Genomic DNA, 23212 nt, shown 5'->3' on the forward strand with positions numbered 1-23212 from the left:
ACCTTTAAGTGGGGGGGTATGTAATGGGGTCAGCAAGTCCGACTGCATCCTTTCTGTAGAAATGGCTTTGAATACTGTTCCAGCAATTGCCCACAAGGGGGCAGCGTCAGACTGTACAACGACAAACACAGAGTTGGGAAATTCCCCACAGGAACTAGTGTATGAAAGCCAGGAAGAAAAGACGCGGGAAGTGGTTGTTCAGCTCCGGAGCTCAGTGAGGAGAGACCTGCGTGTGGTCTCCCTGAAGAGAGGGCTCGTTTTGCCGCAAAAGTCAGGAAGAAATCACCCGGTGGAAACAGTTTCTGTCACTCCCGGTCTGCAGAACTTTGTTTTCTTCAGGGAGTTAATCGGACTGCCGAGCACCGCCATCTGAGGGTAATTGCAAGGACTGTGACCTGCTTTCTTCTGCCCGGCGTGCTCCGGAACCAAAAGACTACTTAGAATCCGTCACCTGCGGGGGAAGGAGAAAAAGAAGGAAAAGACCGAGGAGCTTCATTTCTTCAGCGCTGCACCAGGACCCATCACCGTGAGACTCCAGGCCTGCGACGTGGGAGCGGCATCTTCTTCCGGGATAGACTGGTACGTGTTTGTAGGGAAAGTTAGGGAAAGTTGCCGCCATTTTTTTTGTTGTTGTTTTCCCTTCTGTTTTTTTCTTGCTGCATACCCGGAAGGAGTGAAAGTCCAGGGGCTTCCCTATACTCATGTGTGCAGATAGTTCAGTTGATTGTATTATAAATATGTTTCCTAGTAAAGAAATGTTACTACCGGTAAAATCTGAGTATGGGAATTTTGTTGGAATAGAGCATACACACACACCCGCGGCCTTACCTCCGGTCGCTTCAGTATCACGCCTTAATAATGGGTATAGAGGAACCTCAGCAGATGACCGCGCTGTTACTGAAAATAAATCTACACAAAGGCCAACACTGATATTACCACCATATGGTGACTATATAGTGGTAGATATCAGTGCTGCAGTACATGTGAGAGATTATAGTACAGTTATAGGTGGTGACTTACAGCTAATGTTCTTTCACATTCACTTTTCTCATCTTTTCTTTCCGGCCCAGCCCGACATGACGACTTCTCCAGCCAGGGCTTGTCTGCAGAATTTACAACACACACTTATCTGACTTCTCACATTTCCAGCCCCGACCCCATCTATTCCCAACCTGCACAAACCCCTCATCCTCCTGATACCCCAATACTGAGCCACTGCTATCATATGTGCCCCTATTACTGCATCTGTCGCGGGTGGGGAGGGAGCAGCCGCTTGCGCTCTCGCTTGCGCTCGGGTCCGGCGCTGCTGCTGCTGCCTGCTGCTCGGTGGCTCGAGCGGTGGGCCGGATCCGGGGACTCGAGCGGCGCTCCTCGCCCGTGAGTGAAAGGGGTAGCTTGGTTTGGGGATTTAGTCCATGACGCCACCCACAGGTTGTGGTGAGGTTAGGGCACCACTGCTGCTGGTGACGGGGATCCCGGGAGCGATGGCAGGGAGCAGCTGGGATGTTGTTTTCCCCCTCCGTGGGTAGGGGTTGGTGGTCCCGGGGCCCGGTGAGGTGACGGGGAGGCAGGGTTGGTGAGGTGCAGAGTCGCGGGGACAGTGCAGCGCAGTGCCGGATGGCACGGTTGTACTCACTCAGCCACAAATGTACACAAAGTCTCTGGTAAACCAAACGGCTGGATGGACGGGTTCCGCAGCCGGCTGCTGTAGCTTCTCCCGGACGGTTGGTGGGGGCTGCCTTTCCCTGCACCTGTGTGTATGTTCGGTCCCGATGGATTCTCACCGGGAACCCGCTCCCCAGCGTATATATGTGCCGGAGGAGCCCTTTTGCCCGCAAGCTCTGGCCCTTGGAACTCTAGCTGTGGCGGTAGCTGTATTTCCTTTTGCTGGTCGGACGGTTGCCTTCAATCGGGTCTTGGCTGTTAGGAAACCCCTGGGGTTCCGGTAAATGACGGATTTGACCTCTAATGGCGACTCCAAGCCTGGTCGGGGTCCGTAGGCCCTGCCTGTGTGTGCTGGCTTCACGTCGCTCCCCGGTTCGGTACCAGCGGGCCACCGCCCATCCCCGGTCCTACAGTTCCGTGTTGATCTGCCTCTCCTGCAGACGGCCACCACCGTCTGCCAACCTTGCTCTTAGTGCCCGGTCCACACACCCGGACACGGTCAGTTTGCTCCTCCACTTCTCCTTCACTCCTCTCTCCTTCACTTCCCTAAGTGAACTCTACTCTGACTTCATCTTCCCGCCTCCAGGACTGTGAACTCCTCAGTGGGTGGGGCCAACCGCCTGGCTCCACCCCACCTGGTGTGGACATCAGCCCCTGGAGGGAGGCAACAAGGATTTTGTGTCTGGCTGATGTGCCTGTCTCGGGGTGGGGGTGTGTGTTGCAGTTCCTATGACGACCTGGCTAGTCCAGGGCACCACATTCCCCCTTGGTTAAATGCAGACCGTCCGCGGGCTGCCCGTCCACCACCAGTTTTATTTTGCAAACTGTAAAAAGAACAAATAACATGTAACGGTAAACATTAAGAATACTTCAGGTCATCTTGAACGTTGCAAAACACATATTTATATACTTTTAATAACAACGGACGGACGGCTTCCGCTCTCCCACCCAAGCAACCTAGCCCTGATGCTGCCCCTAGGAAGTGGGCAGCACCCCTTGACCCCAGTCCAGATCCAGGCTGCCCGAGTGGGAACGGGTACGGTGCCTCGCACCCGGCTGTCATTTCAGGGGACCCCACGTCCATGGGGGACCCCTGACCCGCGGAGGATCGCCACCGGTTGCGGTAGTAGCGGGCCTGGGCCATCACTTTCCTCCAGGCCCATCCTCCAAACCTGCCTCTCCGGAGGCGGCAACAGAAACAACCCCAACCTATTTACAATCCCACAAATTCGTGGGTGCCCTGCAAGTTCTCAGGCATGTCCATGAAGAATTCCTCATGCCAACGGTAACAAAGGGTCCCCACGGGGACAACTTGCTGGCAACGGCCGGATCAATCACGGTGTCAATCAGGTTATTTACTCGGTTTGAGTCATTCATTTAACAGGGTAACTGTACTGGTGGTCCCAACGGTGACAACTGTGCAACGGAGGGACCGCTGCCTTATTCCGACTCTTCCTCTGAGGTGGCCTCACCCTCCGCTGCCAATATTTCAAACATGCGGTGACAGGCCTGTTGGGAAAGGGCCGCCCGGTATCCATTTCCACCGGCGCGCGGGACATAGAAAGCCACCGACCCACTGGCGTGACAAAGATTCTCACCCACTTCCTCGGACTCCGAAACTGGCTCTGTATCAGGCCCGAAATCATCACTCTTAACCCCCTCTCGGCCAGGCGCCTCCTCTAGGGCCAGGCAGACTGCCGGGGTCTTTTTCTCCTCCGTGCCAGGTGGGTCCTTACCAGTCGCAGCGGCATCCGGGCCTGTAGCCTCCTCCAGCTCTCCAACCTCCGGGCCCTTCGCACTCAGCATCTCGGGCCCCACCGCTGTAGCACGGGGCAGCAGGTCAGTATAGCAATAGAGTCTGGCTCACTTATATTAGTAGGTGCCTCCAAGGAAAATCACAGTGTAGCAAAAACAGTAACTCGGGCACACAAAAGATAAGAGTCTGAGGCAAGATGATGCTTGAAAAACAGTTTGCTTGTTTTTATTGATACAAAAAATCCAGAAATTCCAACGTTTCGGCCTCAACACATAGGCCTTCGTCAGTGAATTTCTATGATATCAGTATACAGAAAGGAAAATAAGATTAGTTATTGCATAAAGAAAATAATGTATTCTGTCATATATGTACAATACCCGAGCATAACAAATGAAAGGGTAAAAAGGCAATATAAACAAGCTTCTAGGTACTGATAGTTATTCTATGCTAAGGAACAGAACATAATATACCAATATTCAATATCTTGGAACAGTGTTCACTAGAGGAGGTGACTGTCAACGTGACCGCAAATAAGGAAAACCACCATAAGAGATACTCAAAAATATATATAAGGTACCTAAAGGGTCGTAGGGAAGAAATTATAAGAATTCACATGTGTGAGGTTTCCATGAGAGGGAGTAAATGCCTAAAAATAGACAGGTATTTTACTAATCCATCGGGCATAAAGAAGAAGAGGTTATGTAGAGCCAGGTTAGAAGCTGTGGCGCCCTGGACAAGCCAGGGGCCATAGGTAACTACACCACCACACCTTACACCCCGGTTAGGCACATCTAAGCCAGACACAAAACCCTTGTTGCCTTCCCCAGGGGCTGATGTCCACACCAGGAGGTGGAGCCAGGCAGTTGGTCTTCACCCACCAAGGAGTTCACAGTCCTGGAGGAGGGAAAAGGAGCAGATTAGTTTGGACAGTGAAAGTGGAAGGAGGAAAAAGTGAGGAGTAGTGAAGTGGCAAGAGAGTAGACTGAAGTGAGTCCGGGTGTGTGGCCCGGACGGAGCAGCAAGGTTGGCAGATGGTGGTGACCGTCTGCAGGAGTGGCCTATCGGAGTTTGCCGTAAGGACCGTGGACGGGCGGTGGCCCGGCGGTACCGGACCGGTACACAAGGAGAAGCCAGCACCATTGTCAGGGGCTTTTCGGACCCCGGCAAGGCTAGGAGTCGCCGTGAATTTGCCGAATACGTTAGTGAAGGGGACCTCCTGGGTTTCCAAACAGTCAAGTCCCGACAGAAGGCAACCGTCCAACCGTGAAGGGGAGACACCGCCACCGCCAAGGGCAACCGTTTCCCTGGGCCAGCGCCTGCGGGCAAAAGGGGCTCCTCCGGCCTACATCCGGGTCGGGGAGCGGGTTACCGGTGGGAACCCATCGGAATCAACATAGAACATAGGTGCAGGGAGAGACAGTCATCACTAACCTACGGGGAAGAAACAACCGCAGCCGTCTGGGGGACCCGTCCATCCAGCCGTGTGTTTTACCGAGAACTGTGTCATCGTCTCAGGCTGAGTGAGTACCCCCGTGCCGTGCGGCACAGCGCTGCCCCTGCGACCCTGCACCTCACCAGGCCCCGCAACCCGCCTGCCATCATCCCTACCTACCCCATCACCGGGCCCCGGGAAAACCAACCCCCTACCCACGGAGGGGAGAAATAACAACAAAGCTGCTCCCAGTCACCGCTCCCGGGATCCCCGTTCAGAGCAGCGGTGGTGTCACCAATATCACCACAACCGTGGGTGGCGTCACGGACAATATCCATAATTATCCCCCCTTTTCACTCACGGGCGAGGAGCGCCGCTCGAGTCCCCGGGAACCGGCCCACCGCTCGAGCCACCACCGAGGAGAAGCAGCGGCCGCAGCAGCAGCGGCAGCCGGACCCGAGCAGTGGGAGAGCGCAGCGTCCCCTCCTCCGCCCGCTACAAAGCCATAGAGGTTGCAAGATGGACCTGGGAGGACCGTGAAGATATAAGGAGATGACAGAAGGATACAGAGAGAGGGAAAATATAGAAAGGATAATAAAAGAAAAATTAGAGAAAAAGGAAAGGAGAACAGAGCACACAGTGGGTAATAGAAAAACCACAGGGGACAAAGGAGGGTAGAAAACTGAGGGTAGACAAATGAGAAGTAGTGAGTAGCTCTGGAAAACGGTCGGATTTACCTTTATGGACAACACTGTTAAATGCTATGCTGGCCAGGGTAGTGCAAAAGGTAACGGTGAATTCCGCTCAGAGGTACTTTACTGGAAGTATATGTTGAAAAAATGAAAAAGGATTGAGTATTATGAAATAGGACATATCTCCTGTTATATTTACATAGTAAATTCAGGGCTAAAAATGAATAAAATTAAAAACTATGAAAAAACAATGGATACATACCCTGTTAATATATGAACGCAGAGAATACCTCTGTAGGTCTGGTGCCAAGTGTAAAAAAAAAAACTACATATAACTGAATAGAATAACTGAAGTGAGCACTAATATATATATATATTATGAGTGCAAGCCAAAAAATACATACTATATAAGGATAAGGCTGCACATCAAACTTAGATAATGGTATAATGCCACAAGCATATGGAAAAATATTGGAATATACAATGAAAAATGCTACTTGCTAATTTGAACATGTGAATAATGAATTGCATACCTGCCATGAATATTAGGAAAAAGGAGATATTTAGCAATCGCATTGATCAATGTAACTGAGCCCCAAGACCTCGTCAAGGTATATCTCTATTTTGGGGTCCCTAGCTCTGTGACCCTAACTGTGTGTCATCTCATTGCAATTAAAAACTGCTGTGGGTGGAGAGGGGTAACTAAGGACTTTCTTATATAGGAGATGGAAAAAACATGGCCGAAAGGGGCGGAGCTGTGTTCACATTCAGAAAAAAAAACTACATATAACTGAATAGGATAACTGAAGTGAGCACTAATATATATATATTATGAGTGCAAGCCAAAAAATACATACTATATAAGGATAAGGCTGCACATCAAACTTAGATAATGGTATAATGCCTCAAGCATATGGAAAAATATTGGAATATACAATGAAAAATGCTACTTGCTAATTTGAACATGTGAATAATGAATTGCATACCTGCCATGAATATTAGGAAAAAGGAGATATTTAGCAATCGCATTGATCAATGTAACTGAGCCCCAAGACCTCGTCAAGGTATATCTCTATATTGGGGTCCCTAGCTCTGTGACCCTAACTGTGTGTCATCTCATTGCAATTAAAAACTGCTGTGGGTGGAGAGGGGTAACTAAGGACTTTCTTATATAGGAGATGGAAAAAACATGGCCGAAAGGGGCGGAGCTGTGTTCACATTCAGAAAAAAAACAACAAACTACATATAACTGAATAGGATAACTGAAGTGAGCACTAATATATATATATTATGAGTGCAAGCCAAAAAATACATACTATATAAGGATAAGGCTGCACATCAAACTTAGATAATGGTATAATGCCACAAGCATATGGAAAAATATTGGAATATACAATGAAAAATGCTACTTGCTAATTTGAACATGTGAATAATGAATTGCATACCTGCTATGAATATTAGGAAAAAGGAGATATTTAGCAATCGCATTGATCAATGTAACTGAGCCCCAAGACCTCGTCAAGGTATATCTCATTCAGAAAAAAAACTACATATAACTGAATAGGATAACTGAAGTGAGCACTAATATATATATATTATGAGTGCAAGCCAAAAGTTATATGTAGTTTTTTTTTTCTGAATGTGAACACAGCTCCGCCCCTTTCGGCCATGTTTTTTCCAATTCATTATTCACATGTTCAAATTAGCAAGTAGCATTTTTCATTGTATATTCCAATATTTTTCCATATGCTTGAGGCATTATACCATTATCTAAGTTTGATGTGCAGCCTTATCCTTATATAGTATGTATTTTTTGGCTTGCACTCATAATATATATATATTAGTGCTCACTTCAGTTATCCTATTCAGTTATATGGTGCCAAGTGTAGTCTACAAATACGGAAATTAGTAAATATGCTAGTATCATATTTTCAAAGAGAAGAGATATGTAAATGAAAAAGGAAAAAGAAAGAAGGAAAAAATAACACATACCCTTAAGTAGAAATACTATATGATAGTTAACATTCTGAATAGGCACAATGGAAGTATGAAGTCCCTGGTGATATGGTCTGTGGACACATAGGTGAATGTCACATTAGAATCAAAATCAAGGACAAAAAGACATAGTGTATAAGGGCACAAACCTTTTGAAAGGAGACTAAGTGATCAGAAAGAGGTAATGATAATAGGGATATCAATCGCATTCCTGAGGGGAAGAAAGTTATGAGGATCAAGGTCAAAGAAAAGTATGAGTCATGGAAATGACTATAGCCTAATAGGAACCTGAGTAAGTGGACTATACCCGGTAGTGGAGAAACTCCTGTGTGGTGAACGGTCCCCCTGTGAACTCCTGCGGTATAAGGGGAGGTGAAAAGTCAGCCTATTTAAATGGTGCCTGATTGCCTGGGTGGGACTACTCCACCAGGAAGTCCTGTGTATGGAACGCAGGGCCACGCTGTGGCACGCACGCCACGCAAGCGCGGAAGAGCCAGGAGGGCTGATTGGCGCATGCGTTAGCGGCGGCCACAGCCGGTCCGTGTGCGTGCATGTTGAGGAGAACAAAAAGCATGTGATGCAGAACAGCCCGGATATCTGGTGCATGACCCACAAGTCGCGATCGTTGAACGCATGATCGCCCATGCGCAGAAGGGCCTAGAGGCCAAACGGCGCATGGACAAGCAGCGGCCACGAAAGGTGAATGGTGTGGGGAAGTGGGAGGAGTGGGCCAAGCGCGTGCGCAGCCGGCCGGGGTTGCGGCCGCGACCGCGCACGTGCGGGCACACTGAACCTTAGAGTAATGCTGGTGAAGACTGCCGACAGGATATTCAGTGCCGTGGAGAGATCGTGAGGGTGCTACAGCGCCTGTAAAATAAAGAGATAAAAGGGTTAAGAAAGCGACACTTGTATAAAATTCATATATGAGAATATGTAGTATGAAAATATATAGTCTCTATAGGAGATAATATAGAAGAAGAATGTAGAGAACAGTAAAATGTGAAAACGAAAGGGACCATGGAAAAAAGCGAAACAGAAGGGAAGTCAGCTGAAATAAAGAAAAAGGGTGATATATTAATAGATAGGGAAATAATGGAAAAAATGAAAAATTATAAATTAAAGAAAAAGGAAAAAGGAATTCAGATGGATAAATGGAATCTTAAAGGAAAACAGAATAAAGGAAAGAAAAACCAGATGCACAAATAAGATTAGGACATTGTAAAGGCCTTAATAATTGACCTTGTATTCACGGTTTAATCCAAAAGGTTCTAACGTCTGCAAGGTATAGATCCAATATGCCTCCCGTTCTTTCAACCTCCGTATCCTATTACCATCTCTCCTGAGTTGAGGTACTTGCTCCAAAAATTGATACCGTAGCTGTGCTACTGTGTGACCGGCTCGTATAAAATGTGCTGGGATAGGTAGAAGTGTCTGTTTACACCTAATCATGGATTTATGTTTACTTATTTGGTCTCGGATATGTTGGGTAGTCTCCCCAACATATCCGAAACTGCAGTGACATTTTATAAGATACACCACATACGATGAGTCACAAGTGAAGGAATTTTTGTTGTGGAAAATTCTACCTGTACGGGGGTGAGTGAAAGTATTGCCTTTTGTAAGGTTAGAACATTGGATGCAATGTAGACACGGGTAATTGCCAGTACGGGTTGTCTGTAATACCGTTTGTCGAGCCTGTCTAGTCTGAGAACCAATGTCAGCCCGAACGAGCGCATCTCTCAGGTTTTTGGGGCGCTTATTGCAAAACAATGGCCTATTTTGGAACTCTGAGATATTGGGATAGGCCTGGCACAACAGTGACCAGTGTTTCAGGATAATGCCCTTAATCTGTGCCTGAAAGGGGTGGTAGGTTGCTACAAAAGTAGCTCTAGGGCCTTGTATCGGACTAGTGTATTTATTAGAGGCTTCAGGAATCGCAATTCTCTGTGGATATCCCCTGGCAAGAAACTTATCACTCATTTGCGTACGGCGTCTCTCTCGTGTGTCGGGGTCTGATACAATGCGATTCATTCTTTTAAACTGGGATAATGGTAGTGCCCGTTTGATGTGGCTGGGATGTGCACTGGTGTAATGCAACAGGCTGTTTTTGTCTGTAGATTTAGTATAGAGATCAGTTGAAATAGTACCATTAGATGATTTCTGGACAAGGACATCGAGGAAATTGATCTTATGCTGGTCGGAATGTAAGGTGAATTTTAGGTTAGGTAAACAGCTATTGAGATCCGAATAGAATGTATCAAGACCGGATGGATCACCATGCCATATCATAAAAATGTCGTCTATGTACCTTCGCCATGTAATTACATGTGACGAAAACATGGGATGGGAGTAAACGAAAGTCTCCTCGAAATGTGACATGAAAATATTAGCATATAGCGGTGCTACGTTCGATCCCATCGCGGTCCCTTGGATTTGTATGTAAAATTGGTCTTGGAAAAGAAAGAAGTTGTTGTGTAGTATTAATGTCAAGAGGTCAATGACCAATTTCTTTCGGTGTAGCGATAGTGTATCCTGCTTGTCAAGAAATTAGTCGACGGCCTCAATGCCCTGTTGGTGACTAATGCTTGTATATAAACTCGTCACGTCCAGAGTGACCAGAATGTCATCCTCCGAGACGCTATTGGTTGTTCTGAGGAAATGGAGGACATCATTGGTATCTTTGATGTATGATCGAATGGATGGCACCATGGGATTCAGAATCTTTTCAAGCGTGATGGCCAGGGGCGATAGAATAGAGTCTGTGGAGGCCACAATAGGGCGTCCGGAGGGTTGATTCAGGTTTTTGTGAATTTTGGGTAAGGTATAGAATACCGGTGTGATGGGGAAATCCTTCAATAGGAATTCTGATAATTTTTTATCAATGGTTCCCAATTTCACATGTTCATCAATAAGGTGTTGAATAAGAACCCGGATCTTAGGTGACGGATCTCGTGAGACTGGTTTATAAGTAGTGTGGTCATTAAGCTGACCCTGTATCTCAGAAATGTAGTAGGATTTGTCCATCACTACAATGGCCCCGCCTTTATCGGCCGGTTTGATGACTAGTTTCTGGTTACTCCTAAGTCCATTAAGAGCTTGGGTTTCCTCAGGTGTGAGATTATGACGAACCTGTAGATGACCATTTTTAATGTCATTAATGACCTTCCTGGTGTCAGAGCTGACTAAACCAATGTAAGTTTCAACCAGATGATATGTTTTTGGTGGTTGAAAGGAACTAGGTACAGTTAATTTGAGGTCCTTAAGTCGAAACATTCCTGGGGGGATAGTGGGAGGAGTAGTATCACTGGAATCAATGGACTGAAAATGTGTTTTTAATCTAAGGGATCGGAAGAACCGTCTGAGTTCCTGATCGAGGTTGAATGGGTTAAATGTTGGGGTGGGGCAGAATGAGAGACCCTTTTGTAGTACAAGGGACTCTGTTGGCGATAAGTGGTAGGATGAAATGTTATACAGGATGTTGGTCCTACCTGAGAACGAGTCGTGACTTTGCACCTGGCCCCTTGGTTTCCTTTTCCCACGCCTCGTCTTTCTCTTTGGGGACGACGTGGCCCTAAAAAAGAAGAGGAAGATCCACGGGACTGACTGTGATCACTATCAGAGCTGGTGGAGCCCTGATATGTCCCATAATAGGACTGTCGTCTGTCCTGAGGCTCCTGGAATCTCCATTTATAGATACGGTTTTTTGAATAGTCCTCCTGATCCCTAATGTATTTTGATCTCTTCCGGTCTTGTAGAGTCATTTTGAAATCCACAACGGATGCCTCGGATCCTTTCCCCAACGTCTATGAGTTCCTGTTGTAGGAAGTCAATGGTAAGTATAATAATGTCCATAGAGCATTTATTGAGTATACTTTTGAACTTGTCACAGTAGGTAGTGTTATCAGCAAATAGTGTGCGACGAAGAGGGACCCGTAACCCACGGGGTATTCTTTTGGCTTTATGGTATTCCGCCAATACCCTCAATTTTCTACCCTCCTTTGTCCCCTGTGGTTTTTCTATTACCCACTGTGTGCTCTGTTCTTCTTTCCTTTTTCTCTAATTTTTCTTTTATTATCCTTTCTATATTTTCCCTCTCTCTGTATCCTTCTGTCATCTCCTTATATCTTCACGGTCCTCCCAGGTTCATCTTGCAACCTCTATGGCTTCTAACCTGGCTCTACATAACCTCTTCTTCTTTATGCCCAATGGATTAGTAAAATACCTGTCTATTTTTAGGCATTTACTCCCTCTCATGGAAATCTCACACATGTGAATTCTTATAATTTCTTCCCTACGACCCTTTAGGTATGTTATATATATATTTTTGAGTATCTCTTATGGTGGTTTTCCTTATTGGCGGTCACGTTGACAGTCACCTCCTCTAGTGAACACTGTTCCAAGATATTGAATATTGGTACATTATGTTCTGTTCCTTAGCATAGAATAACTATCAGTACCTAGAAGCTTGTTTATATTGCCTTTTTACCCTTTCATTTGGTATGCTCGTGTATTGTACATGTATGACAGAATACATTATTTTCTTTATGCAATAACTAATCTTATTTTCCTTTCTGTATACTTATATCATAGAAATTCACTGACGAAGGCCTATGTGTTGAGGCCGAAACGTTGGAATTTCTGGATTTTTTGTATCAATAAAAACAAGCAAACTGTTTTTCAAGCATCATCTTGCCTCAGACTCTTATCTTTTGTGTGCCCGAGTTACTGTTTTTGCTTTTTGGGGCAGCAAGTCAGGCAGGTTAGCGCTGGGGAGCCCCATGGATAGTGGCAGGGACGGTACAAGGGTCAGGATCGGACCGGGTCTCCCAGCCGCAGCGGCCGGTCCCTGTGGGACATGGAGATGTGGGTCACTCACCAGCTCCGTCACGTCGGCTCCCATCTCGTGCATCTGGGCAATCGCAGCCAGCGCTTCCACCTCGGTGGTCCACTGCTCTGCCAGGAGACGTATCTGATTCCGATGACGTTGGTTAGACTCAGTTACTCGGGCCCTCATCCACGCCACGGTCCCGGGCACAGGCTGCTGGGCCTCGGGCGGTGCAAGCGGGGTTGACATGGTATCGTGGCTTCGGGGTTCCAGGAACCGGGTTGTTGACAGGGTCCTGGCGTCCCTGCTTTTATGGCCTCGGTTTACATGCGGCCGGACGGCATCCTTCCCCCCTTGGTCTTGTCTCGGCACCTCCTCTTCAGGGGCAGAGCTTCGGCTTTCGCGCCTCCACTGCTCGAGAAGACGCTCGAGCGGGAAAATCTTCGCACCCAAGATGGCGGATTCTGAAATTTTTCGGCCGGACACTGTCGGCGGGACACAAGGCACACTTCTACCAGCCGGTAGAACGGTAAGTTCCTGTTCGTGACGCCAAGTTGTCGCGGGCGGCGGGGCACGGCGCTCGCCAACGCTCGGGTCCGGTGCTGCTGCTGCTCGGTGGCTCGACCGGTGGGCCGGATCTGGGGACTTGAGCGGCGCTCCTCGCCCGTGAGTGAAAGGGGTAGCTTGGTTTGGGGATTTAGTCCGTGACGCCACCCACGGGTTGTGGTGAGGTTAGGGCACCACCGCTGCTGGTGACGGGGATCCTGGGAGCGATGGTAGGGAGCAGCTGGGATGTTGTTTTCCCCTCCGTGGGTAGGGGTTGGTGGTCCCGGGGCCCGGTGAGGTGACGGGGAGGCAGGGTTGGTGAGGTGGCAGGGTCGCGGGGACAGCACATCGCGGTGCCGGATGGCACGTTTGTACTCACTCAGCCACAAATGTACGCAAAGTCTCTGGTAAACCAAACGGCTGGATGGATGGGTCCCGCAGCCGGCTGCTGTAGCTTCTTCCGGACGGATGGTGGTGGCTGCCTTTCCCTGCACCTTTGTGTATGTTCGGTCCCGATGGATTCCCACCGGGAACCCGCTCCCCAGCGTATATATGTGCCGGAGGAGCCCTTTTGCCCGCAGGCTCTGGCCCTTGGAACTCTAGCTGTGGCGGTAGCTGTATTTCCTTTTGGATGTCAACGGTTGCCTTCTATCGAGTCTTGGCTGTTAGGAAACCCCTGGGGTTCTGGTCACTGACGGATTTGACCTCTAATGGCGACTCCAAGCCTGGTCGAGGTCCGTAGGCCCTGCCTGTGTGTGCTGGCTTCACTTCGCTCCCCGGTTCGGTACCGGCGGGCCACCGCCCGTCCCTGGTCCTACAGTTTTGCGTTGATCTGCCTCTCCTGCAGACGGCCACCACCGTCTGCCAACCGTGCTCTTAGTGACCGGGCCACACACCCGGACACGGTTAGTTTGCTCCTCCACTTCTCCTTCACTCCTCTCTCCTTCACTTCCCTAACTGAACTCTACTCTGACTTCCTCTTCCCGCCTCCAGGACTGTGAACTCCTCAGTGGGTGGGGCCAACTGCCTGGCTCCACCCCACTTGGTGTGGATATCAGACCCTGGAGGGAGGCAACAAGGATTTTGTGTCTGCCTGATGTGCCTGTCTCGGGGTGGGGGTGTGTGTTTCAGTACCTGTGATGACCTGGCTAGTCCAGGGCGCCACACCCAGTGTATTGTGAAGGGTTGCAGGGAGCAGTCTTTAGGAGGCAGGAAGTAGGGAACTTACAGTTGGTAGTCGTGGTGCTGGATGAGGCTGTACTGATGTGGAGTGTCAGTAAACACAGAGTCCTTTTGTAAACCAAACTGCCGGTGTCCGGGAGCCGTGGGCGAGTAGTGTCCGGGTTCCACACATGGTGCAATGAGCAGGGGCCCCTTCGTAGTCTGCTTAGCTTCTCTGGTTGGAATGGGGAGTCCACTCCCTTACACTAGTCCGGGTTCCCGATCACGATGCCTGCGAGCCACTACCCTGCCCCGGTCCACTTCGGGTCCTTCCTAATGCCGAATTTGTTCCCGCAGTCCAGGGGCTCCAACCCCTGACTGCTCTGCTCCTTTCTCTGCAGACTCCTTTGACACACAGCTTGCTCTTTTTTTTTCTCTCCAGCAGCCCAGGAGACACACACATCACTGCTCTGCCTCTCTCCTACAACTGAACTCAACTCCTCCCCTCCCGCTCTCTTCACTTCCTACCCTAGGGGGGGAAGGGCGGCTGCTCATATGAACCATGTGGGGGTGTGTGGAATTACCAAGGAGGATGCACTCTTCTGTAACTACATGGCTAGGCCAGGGCGTCACACCTACAGCTCCCTATACACAGTATAATGGGCCTACAGCCCCCTATATACAGTATAATGGGCCTACAGCTCCTCTATACACAGTATAATGGGCCCACAGCTCCTCTATACACAGTATAATGGGCCTACAGCCCCCTATACACAGTATAATGGGCCCACAGCTCCTCTATACACAGTATAATGGGCCTACAGCCCCCTATACACAGTATAATGGGCCCACAGCTCCTCTATACACAGTAAATGGGCCTACAGCTCTCTATACACAGAATAATGGGGCCTACAGCTCCTCTATACACAGGATAATGGGCCTACAGCCCCCTATACACAGTATAATGGGCCTACAGCTCCTCTATACACAATATATATTTATTTTATTTATATTTACTTTATTTTATTTATTATATATATTTATTTATATTGATCATTCTTATCAATAATTTAATAATACTAATATATATATATATATATATATATATATATATATATATATATATATATATATATATATATGCACAGTACATACATATATATACAGTGCCTACAAGTAGCATTCAACCCCCTGCAGATTTAGCAGGTTTACACATTCGGAATTAACTTGGCATTTTGGCATTGTGACATTTGGACTGTAGATCAGCCTGGAAGTGTGAAATGCACTGCAGCAAAAAAGAATGTTATTTCTTTTTTAATTTTTTTTTTAAATTGTGAAAAGTTTATTCAGAGGGTCATTTATTATTCAACCCCTCAAACCACAAGAATTCTGTTTGGGTCCCCTAATGTATTAAGAAGTATTTCAGGCACAAAGAAGAATGAGCTTCACATGTTTGGATTAATTATCTCTTTTTCCAGCCTTTTCTGATTAATTAAGACCCTCCCCAAACTTGTGAACAGCACTCATACTTGGTCAACATGGGAAAGACAAAGGAGCATTCCAAGGCCATCAGAGACAAGATCGTGGAGGGTCACAAGGCTGGCAAGGGGTACAAAACCCTTTCCAAGGAGTTGGGCCTACCTGTCTCCACTGTTGGGAGCATCATCCTGTTAGCCTTCCACGGCCTGGACAGCCTTTGAAAGTTTCCACCCGTGCCGAGGCCAGGCTTGTCCGAAGAGTGAAGGCTAACCCAAGGACAACAAGGAAGGAGCTCCGGGAAGATCTCATGGCAGTGGGGACATTGGTTTCAGTCAATACCATAAGTAACGTACTCCACCGCAATGGTCTCCGTTCCAGATGAGCCCGTAAGGTACCTTTACTTTCAAAGCGTCATGTCAAGGCTCGTCTACAGTTTGCTCATGATCACTTGGAGGACTCTGAGACAGACTGGTTCAAGGATCTCTGGTCTAATGAGACCAAGATCGAGATCTTTGGTGCCAACGACACACGTGACGTTTGGAGACTGGATGGCACTGCATACGACCCCAAGAATACCATCCCTACAGTCAAGCATGGTGGTGGCAGCATCATGCTGTGGGGCTGTTTCTCAGCCAAGGGGCCTGGCCATCTGGTCCGCATCCATGGGAAGATGGATAGCACGGCCTACCTGGAGATTGTGGCCAAGAACCTCCGCTCCTCCATCAAGGATCTTAAGATGGGTCGTCATTTCATCTTCCAACAAGACAACGACCCAAAGCACACAGCCAAGAAAACCAAGGCCTGGTTCAAGAGGGAAAAAATCAAGGTGTTGCAGTGGCCTAGTCATTCTCCTGACCTTAACCCAATTGAACACTTGTGGAAGGAGCTCAAGATTAAAGTCCTCATGAGACACCCAAAGAACCTAGATAACTTAGAGAAGATCTGCATGGAGGAGTGGGCCAAGATAACTCCAGAGACCTGTGCCGGCCTGATCAGGTCTTATAAAAGACGATTATTAGCTGTAATTGCAAACAAGGGTTATTCCACAAAATATTAAACCTAGGGGTTGAATAATAATTGACCCACACTTTTATGTTGAAAATCTATTAAAATTTAACTGAGCAACATAACTTGTTGGTTTGTAAGATTTATGCATCTGTTAATAAATCCTGCTCTTGTTTGAAGTTTGCAGGCTCTAACTTATTTGCATCTTGTCAAACCTGCTAAATCTGCAGGGGGTTGAAGACTACTTGTAGGCACTGTAAATATATATATATATATATACACGTATATATACACTGTATATATACAGTATATATATATATATATATATATATATATATATATATATAAATATATATATATATATTTATTATTTATTTATAGCTTAAATACATTGAATATATCCGATAGGTATCAATCCCTTTCACATTACTGAATGTTTTAGGGAATTTAAGCTATGACTGTTTAATATGTCAAAATTATAAATTAGCTGCAAAAAATATTTATATTGGCGTAGCTATCCCTTTAAAAGGGCCATTAGTGCAATCTTACACAAACTATTTAGTAATATTTAATGAATAAATTCTGTGTAAAGAGGAAAAAGGATTTGGGTCACTTTCTCTTTAAAAGTGCAATATGCACAAAAAATAAATATTATATACATCAAGTGCCTAAGTTCTGTGCAAAAGGAAAGTTGCATATTGTGGCATATTGAGGTCGCTATCCCTTTAAGAAAACTGTTCATGTAATTTCATACAATTAAACCACTTAATCTATCCAATGATTAAATTATATCCAAAAAACATGTATTAGGATATTGTACCAATCAAATAAAAAGCTGGAGTTTTCCCAAAGGTTTATCTAAAAATACATATTTTATTGGGAGTTGTAGAAATCGATAAAAAAATATAATTATTGTCATTTTTGCATATTTCATAAATTTCCATATATTTTCTTTTGTTATAAGCCGAAGTTTCAAAAAATGATTTGGATTGTTTAAAAAAATAAAAATGTGAGGTCTCTTCACCATGATCACAACATCAGCCATTAGCAGCTGGGCCTGGGGCTGTGATGTCACAATCTAATGGAACTCTGATGTCACCTTCCACTCTATGACATCACAATGGGATTATTCTATGTAAAGCCTGAGCGCAGGGCCAGAGCTGTCTTTTGTGACTCCCTGTTGTTGGTTTCACACAGCTACAGGAATACGAAGGAAAAATAAATCAACGCTACTTCAGCGCGATTTCAAAGCGATTTCAAAGCGATTTCAACGCTATTTCAACGCGATTTCAACGCGATCATGAGGATGTATAGGCGTCCACATTATGGCCAGCGGCTGCTGGTCAAGGCTCTCTCATCCTGAATGTCAATTGGCTCCAAAATTGTGACCCAATTCAAGAAATCCTATCGCAAGAGGACAACACTGATGGGAAATTTCTTCCTGGCCATGAAATCCGCCACCGTTCCAGCGATCAGGAGCTTCAGGTTGGTTGCAAGAAAAAGACGTGACGACAACGTCATCAGCCAAGACAGAGGTGAGAAGAGCCCAACCTACACAGTAGGTGATACTGGATCCACTTCCAGCATTACAGAAAGTGGAGAGAATCCTGCACATCCAGAATGTGCTGGAGATACACACGAGAGGCTGCCAGAAGAAAGACCCCGGGACAGTCTGAAAAGAAAAGCATCAACATCCGAGGACATTCAGTCCGAGATGCTGCCACCGGCAAAAAGAGCCGCTACAGAAAACTTTACGGATCTATGTAGAGAAGGATCCCCGGACCAGAAGACTCCACCAGTCGAGATGACTAATTTCAGGAATCAGGAGGACAACCTTTCTCCAGAGCAATTACTCATCCTTAGGAGCAGAGGCCCGGCGGGCATGCTGGATGATGACATCATTAGCATGGCCCAGGAGCTGCTGCAGAATCAGTTTGAGGGTTTTGATGGCCTGCATCCCCCGGCTGTTCTTTTAGTGCCAGGGTGCAGCGTACTGAAGAATGCCGTACAGATCCACTATGATGAGGAAAGGGTGCACTGGCTGACTACCTGCTTCAAAGATGGCAAAATCTTGGTGGCCGACAGCATCAATACTAGAAGACTGTCTCCATCCATCCGTCAGCAGATTATAAACATGTACAATGAAGTGCTCAAGGAGCCCCTAAAACATCTGAGCTTTCTCAATGTGGATCAACAGAAAAACGGCTATGACTGCGGGGTGTTTGCTACAGCATTTGCCTACGAGTTTTTGGCAAATGGCGGTGACCCCACAGCTCAGTTCCAGCATCAGAAGATAAGAGCTCATCTACTATCCTGCCTGCAGAACGGCAGGATCAGTGAATTTCCAAAAAAGGTCAGGAAATGACTCCATGTCTATAAACGACATGTAGAGTCTATGACGGTCCAAAAGACCGCCCGACCTTCAACCGGGCATAACCCTGGGCCCAGAGACAAGTCTGCACGGGTAAGTAGCCATGGAATTTCCATTCTGCCTCAATATAGTGAATGTAGAAATATAGTGGCTGTGGGGGGGACTGCATTTATTGGGGGAATCTGATCGTCATTGTTTTTACTTTTTATTAGAAAAAGAGCACAAAGTGAGTAAATTCGCCATCTTGGAGGCCCAGAGATGGATCACAATGGACGCCGCTTCAATACTAGAAAACTGTCAATATCTATCAGTCAGCAGATTATCAACATGTACAATGAAGTGGCCGACGAGCCCCTGAAACATCTGAGCTTTCTCAATGTGGATCAACAGAAAAATTGCTACGACTGTGGGGTGTTTGCTACAGCGTTTGCCTACTAGTTTTTGGCAAATGGTGGTGACCCCACAGCTCAGTTCCAGCATGAGAAGATAAGAGCTCATCTACTATCCTGCCTGCCGAACGGCAGGGTCAGTGAATTTCTAAAACAGGTCAGGAAATGACTCCACGTCTATAAACGACATGTAGAGTCTATCAGAAATGACTCCTGTCTATAAACGACATGTAGAGTCTATGACTGTCCAAAAGACCGCCCCGACCTTCACATAGGAACAACCCTGGGCCCAGAGACAAGTCTGCACGGGTAAGTAACCATGGAATTTCCATTATGCCTCAATATAGTGAATGTAGAAATATGGTAGCTGGGGGGGGGTGCTGCCATTATTGGGGGCGTCTGATCGTCATTGTTTTTACTTTTTATTAGAAAAAGAGTACAAAGCGAGTAAATTCGCCATCTTGGAGGCCCAGAGATGGATCACAATGGACACCCTCAGCAAACCCTAAATCACGTAAGTTCCTTCTTACAGGATTAATAATTTGTAGTCTCATATCTTCTCATTATATTTAACTTTCCAGTAAAAGGGGATTTTTCCTTCATTATTTACAAAAAGTTCCAGATTCCTTGCTGGGAACATATCAGGGACAATCAGAGGACAGGGGTCACATCAGGGGCAGAACTATATAACACCAGGATGGGGGTCATGTAATACCAGGATAGGGGCCATGTAATACCAGGATGGGGGCCATATAATACCAGGATGGGGGCCATGTAATACAAGGATGGGGGCCACGTAATACCAGGATGGGGGCCACGTAATACCAGGATGGGGGTCATGTAATACCAGGATGGGGGCCATGTAATACCAGGATGGGAGCCATAAAATAATAGGATGGGGCCATGAAACAACCGGATAGGTCCACGTAATACTAGGATGGGGGGGCCATATAATACCAACATGGGGGCCATATCATACCAGAATGGGACCAAGTAATACCAGGAGGGAGGCTATGTAATATCAGGATTGGGGCCATGCAATACCAGGATGGGGGCCATGTAATAACAGGATGTGGACACATATACAAAGATGGGGGACAAAGATACAAGCATGGGATGGGAAAGCTGATTGTTGAGGGAAAGAGGGTCTTTCCTTCCTCACCCAGATTTCTATGCTCTGCTCTACCTCTTTCTATCAGAACCCAGCTTTCCATACTCTGCTATACATCTTTCTCTCAGAACCCAGCTTTCCATACTCTGCTATACTTCTTTCTCTCAGAACCCAGCTTTCCCATACTATGATATCATGGGAAAGCTGGGTGTTGAGGGAAAGATGTATAGCAGAGCATGGAAAAGCTGGGTGATGAGGTAAAGATGCATATCAGAGCATGGGAAAGTTGGGTGCTAAAGGAAAGATGTATAGCAGAGCATGAGAAAGCCGGCTCCTGAAGGAAAGATATATAGCAGAGCATGGAAAACCTTAGTGTTGAGGGAATGATGTATAACAGAGCATGGGAAAGCTGGGTTGTGAGGGAACGATGCATAACACAACATAGGAAAACCAGGTGGTGAGGGAAAGATGCATAGTGGAACATAGGAAAGTTGGGGGGGGGGGGCCTAGGTCCAAATATTGCATTAGGGTCCATCAAACTGTAGTTACGCCACTGGGTCACATCCATGAAAAAGCCTTAAATATCTCTGGTGGAATGAAAGCTGCATTCTGATTGGTTGCTATGTATACGGCCAGGTTTCCTGTCAGATATGTTTGAGCGTCTGTCTCATTGTATCCTCATTGTATACTGATGTTCTGTCACTTTTTGTATAAATATATTTTTGTGTTTTCTGTTTCACCAAAGTAATGGACAAAGCGAGGCGCAGAGTCCGACCCTCACCTGATCTCAGCAGTGACTCCCGACCAGAGACGGATCACATCATGCGACCACAAAACCTTATATAAGGTAAGATCACCAGTGTGTAATGTGAGTAATGACAGGAGCTGATAAAAACAGCGGCCATGACGCCACATTGTGTTGACACAGAGTAGTGAAGATTCTCCTGGAAGATGAGAGGAGAAGTAACCATTAGTAATCTGCATGCAGCCACCACTAGGGGGAGCTCCCATTCACCACAATGCACAGGCTCCACTGCTCCCCCTAGTGGTACCCAGATTTATGACCAGTGACAGAGAATTCAGAGCTGTGTATCAGAAAAACTGAGCTCCACCTCCGAAAAATATAGTATGAGATTAATCAATGCAGAATTATAAAGCGTATTCTGTTATTTTGTACACAGGGGTGTGAACAAGAACAAGAACAACCCCCAAGACGCGGGACCCATGGACCCCAATATATTCCAGGTAAGATGAATATAATAACTGGTGGTGACCGGGGGTAAATCGTGTGCCCCTCTCTGATGTGTAATATTCGGCTACTCCATGACCAGTTCTGTTTCTTCTTCCTACAGATCACTGCTCCAGAGCGGGGGGGTCCGCTATGCCCCCACAATGAAGATGGGGTACGGCCAGGGAAGACGACCATGACAAGTCAATGATGTGGCGGCCGCCATGTCAGGAGCAGATGACGCTCCTCAGTACAGGGCAGATTCCGGGCTCGGTCTCTGTTCTCATTACTTTCCGCAGTCAGATGTAATCACAGAGTAAGTGACTCTTCTGCTGCGTCCACCACGATCGACGGCACATGCTGCCATTATCCAGCACATGGGCGGCACGGTGGCTCAGTGGTTAGCACTGCAGTCTTGCTGGGGTCCTGGGTTCAAATCCCACCAAGGACAACATCTGCAAGGAGTTTGTATGTTCTCCCCGTGTTTGCGTGGGTTTCCTCCGGGGTCTCCGGTTTCCTCCCACACTCCAAAGACATTACTGATAGGATGTAAAGCGCTGAGGAATTAATGGCGCTATATGAGTGAATAAATATTATTATTATTATTATAACCGGCCGTGTGTACGAGTCTCCTTCATCTGCATATTTAGTATGGAAGGTGGTGACCCCAGGATATATTGGGGTGCAGTATTGTAATAGTGTTACTGTCTTTTATATATGTAACCCCCGCTTGTTCCCAGCTGCCATACACATGTTCTGTATACAGAGTAGACGCCTCATAATATATTGTATATACTGATCAGAGGGTTTCTGGTCGGCCATGATTTTCTTCCCTCAGACTGAGTTTATGGCTCCTGCCTGATAACAATAATCAGATTCATCCCATCATAGAAGCAGACTTATTTCCCTCCAAGCTTCTGCCTACAAAACACCCTCGAATTAGTTTTTATCACAGGCAGAAATGGCCAGAAACCCCATGAGAGCTCCACTTATCAATGTCTTTCCAGCATTAGGAGGTCTCAAGTGGAGGACTACTGCCTGACATCCATATTACACAGTAACATATAGGCAGAGCTTGTCTTCATGGTGAACATTACAAGTCATCCATAGAAGTGTAACTGGTGGAGGCTTAAATTCCCGATCCCCATCACTGCTGAGAATAAGAGGCCGCACGAAAGCTCCCTGTTCCTGTAGACCAGGGGACTCCAACCTGCGGCTCCCAGGCCTGCCATGTTTGGCTCGTGGCTGTCAATGTTGCGGGCAAAGGGGGGAAGACCGCGGCTGTGATCGGGGGTTGCTCGAGCCGCTCGGATCCGGGATTATTGCGGTGGCTTGAGGGAAGGCCGGATCCGGGCCTAAGCACCCGCCTGTCGCCCACAAGTGAAAAAGGGTGGAGTTTATATGTACAGAGGAGGTTTGTCAGTGACACCACCCGTGGGGTGCAGTGATTGTTGGTGACACTGCCGCTGCCGCTGAAGGTGATGCCTGGGACCGATGGAGTGGGGCAGCTAGATGTTATCTCCTCCACGGGTAGGGGAGGTGTTGTCTCAGGGCCCA

At 47.0% G+C, this 23212-nt stretch overlaps 1 long non-coding RNA gene across 1 annotated transcript; it reads left to right on the forward strand.

Moving 5' to 3' along the window:
• Positions 1-18426: 18426 nt before the first annotated feature.
• On the forward strand, positions 18427-21283 carry LOC142302413 (uncharacterized). Its single transcript, XR_012752957.1, has 4 exons — positions 18427-19020; positions 19140-19625; positions 19746-19830; positions 21173-21283. It is a non-coding gene; the product is annotated as an uncharacterized LOC142302413 (long non-coding RNA).
• Positions 21284-23212: the final 1929 nt, after the last annotated feature.

Source organism: Anomaloglossus baeobatrachus, chromosome 1 (assembly GCF_048569485.1).
Source record: "Anomaloglossus baeobatrachus isolate aAnoBae1 chromosome 1, aAnoBae1.hap1, whole genome shotgun sequence".
Lineage (NCBI taxonomy): Eukaryota > Metazoa > Chordata > Amphibia > Anura > Aromobatidae > Anomaloglossus > Anomaloglossus baeobatrachus.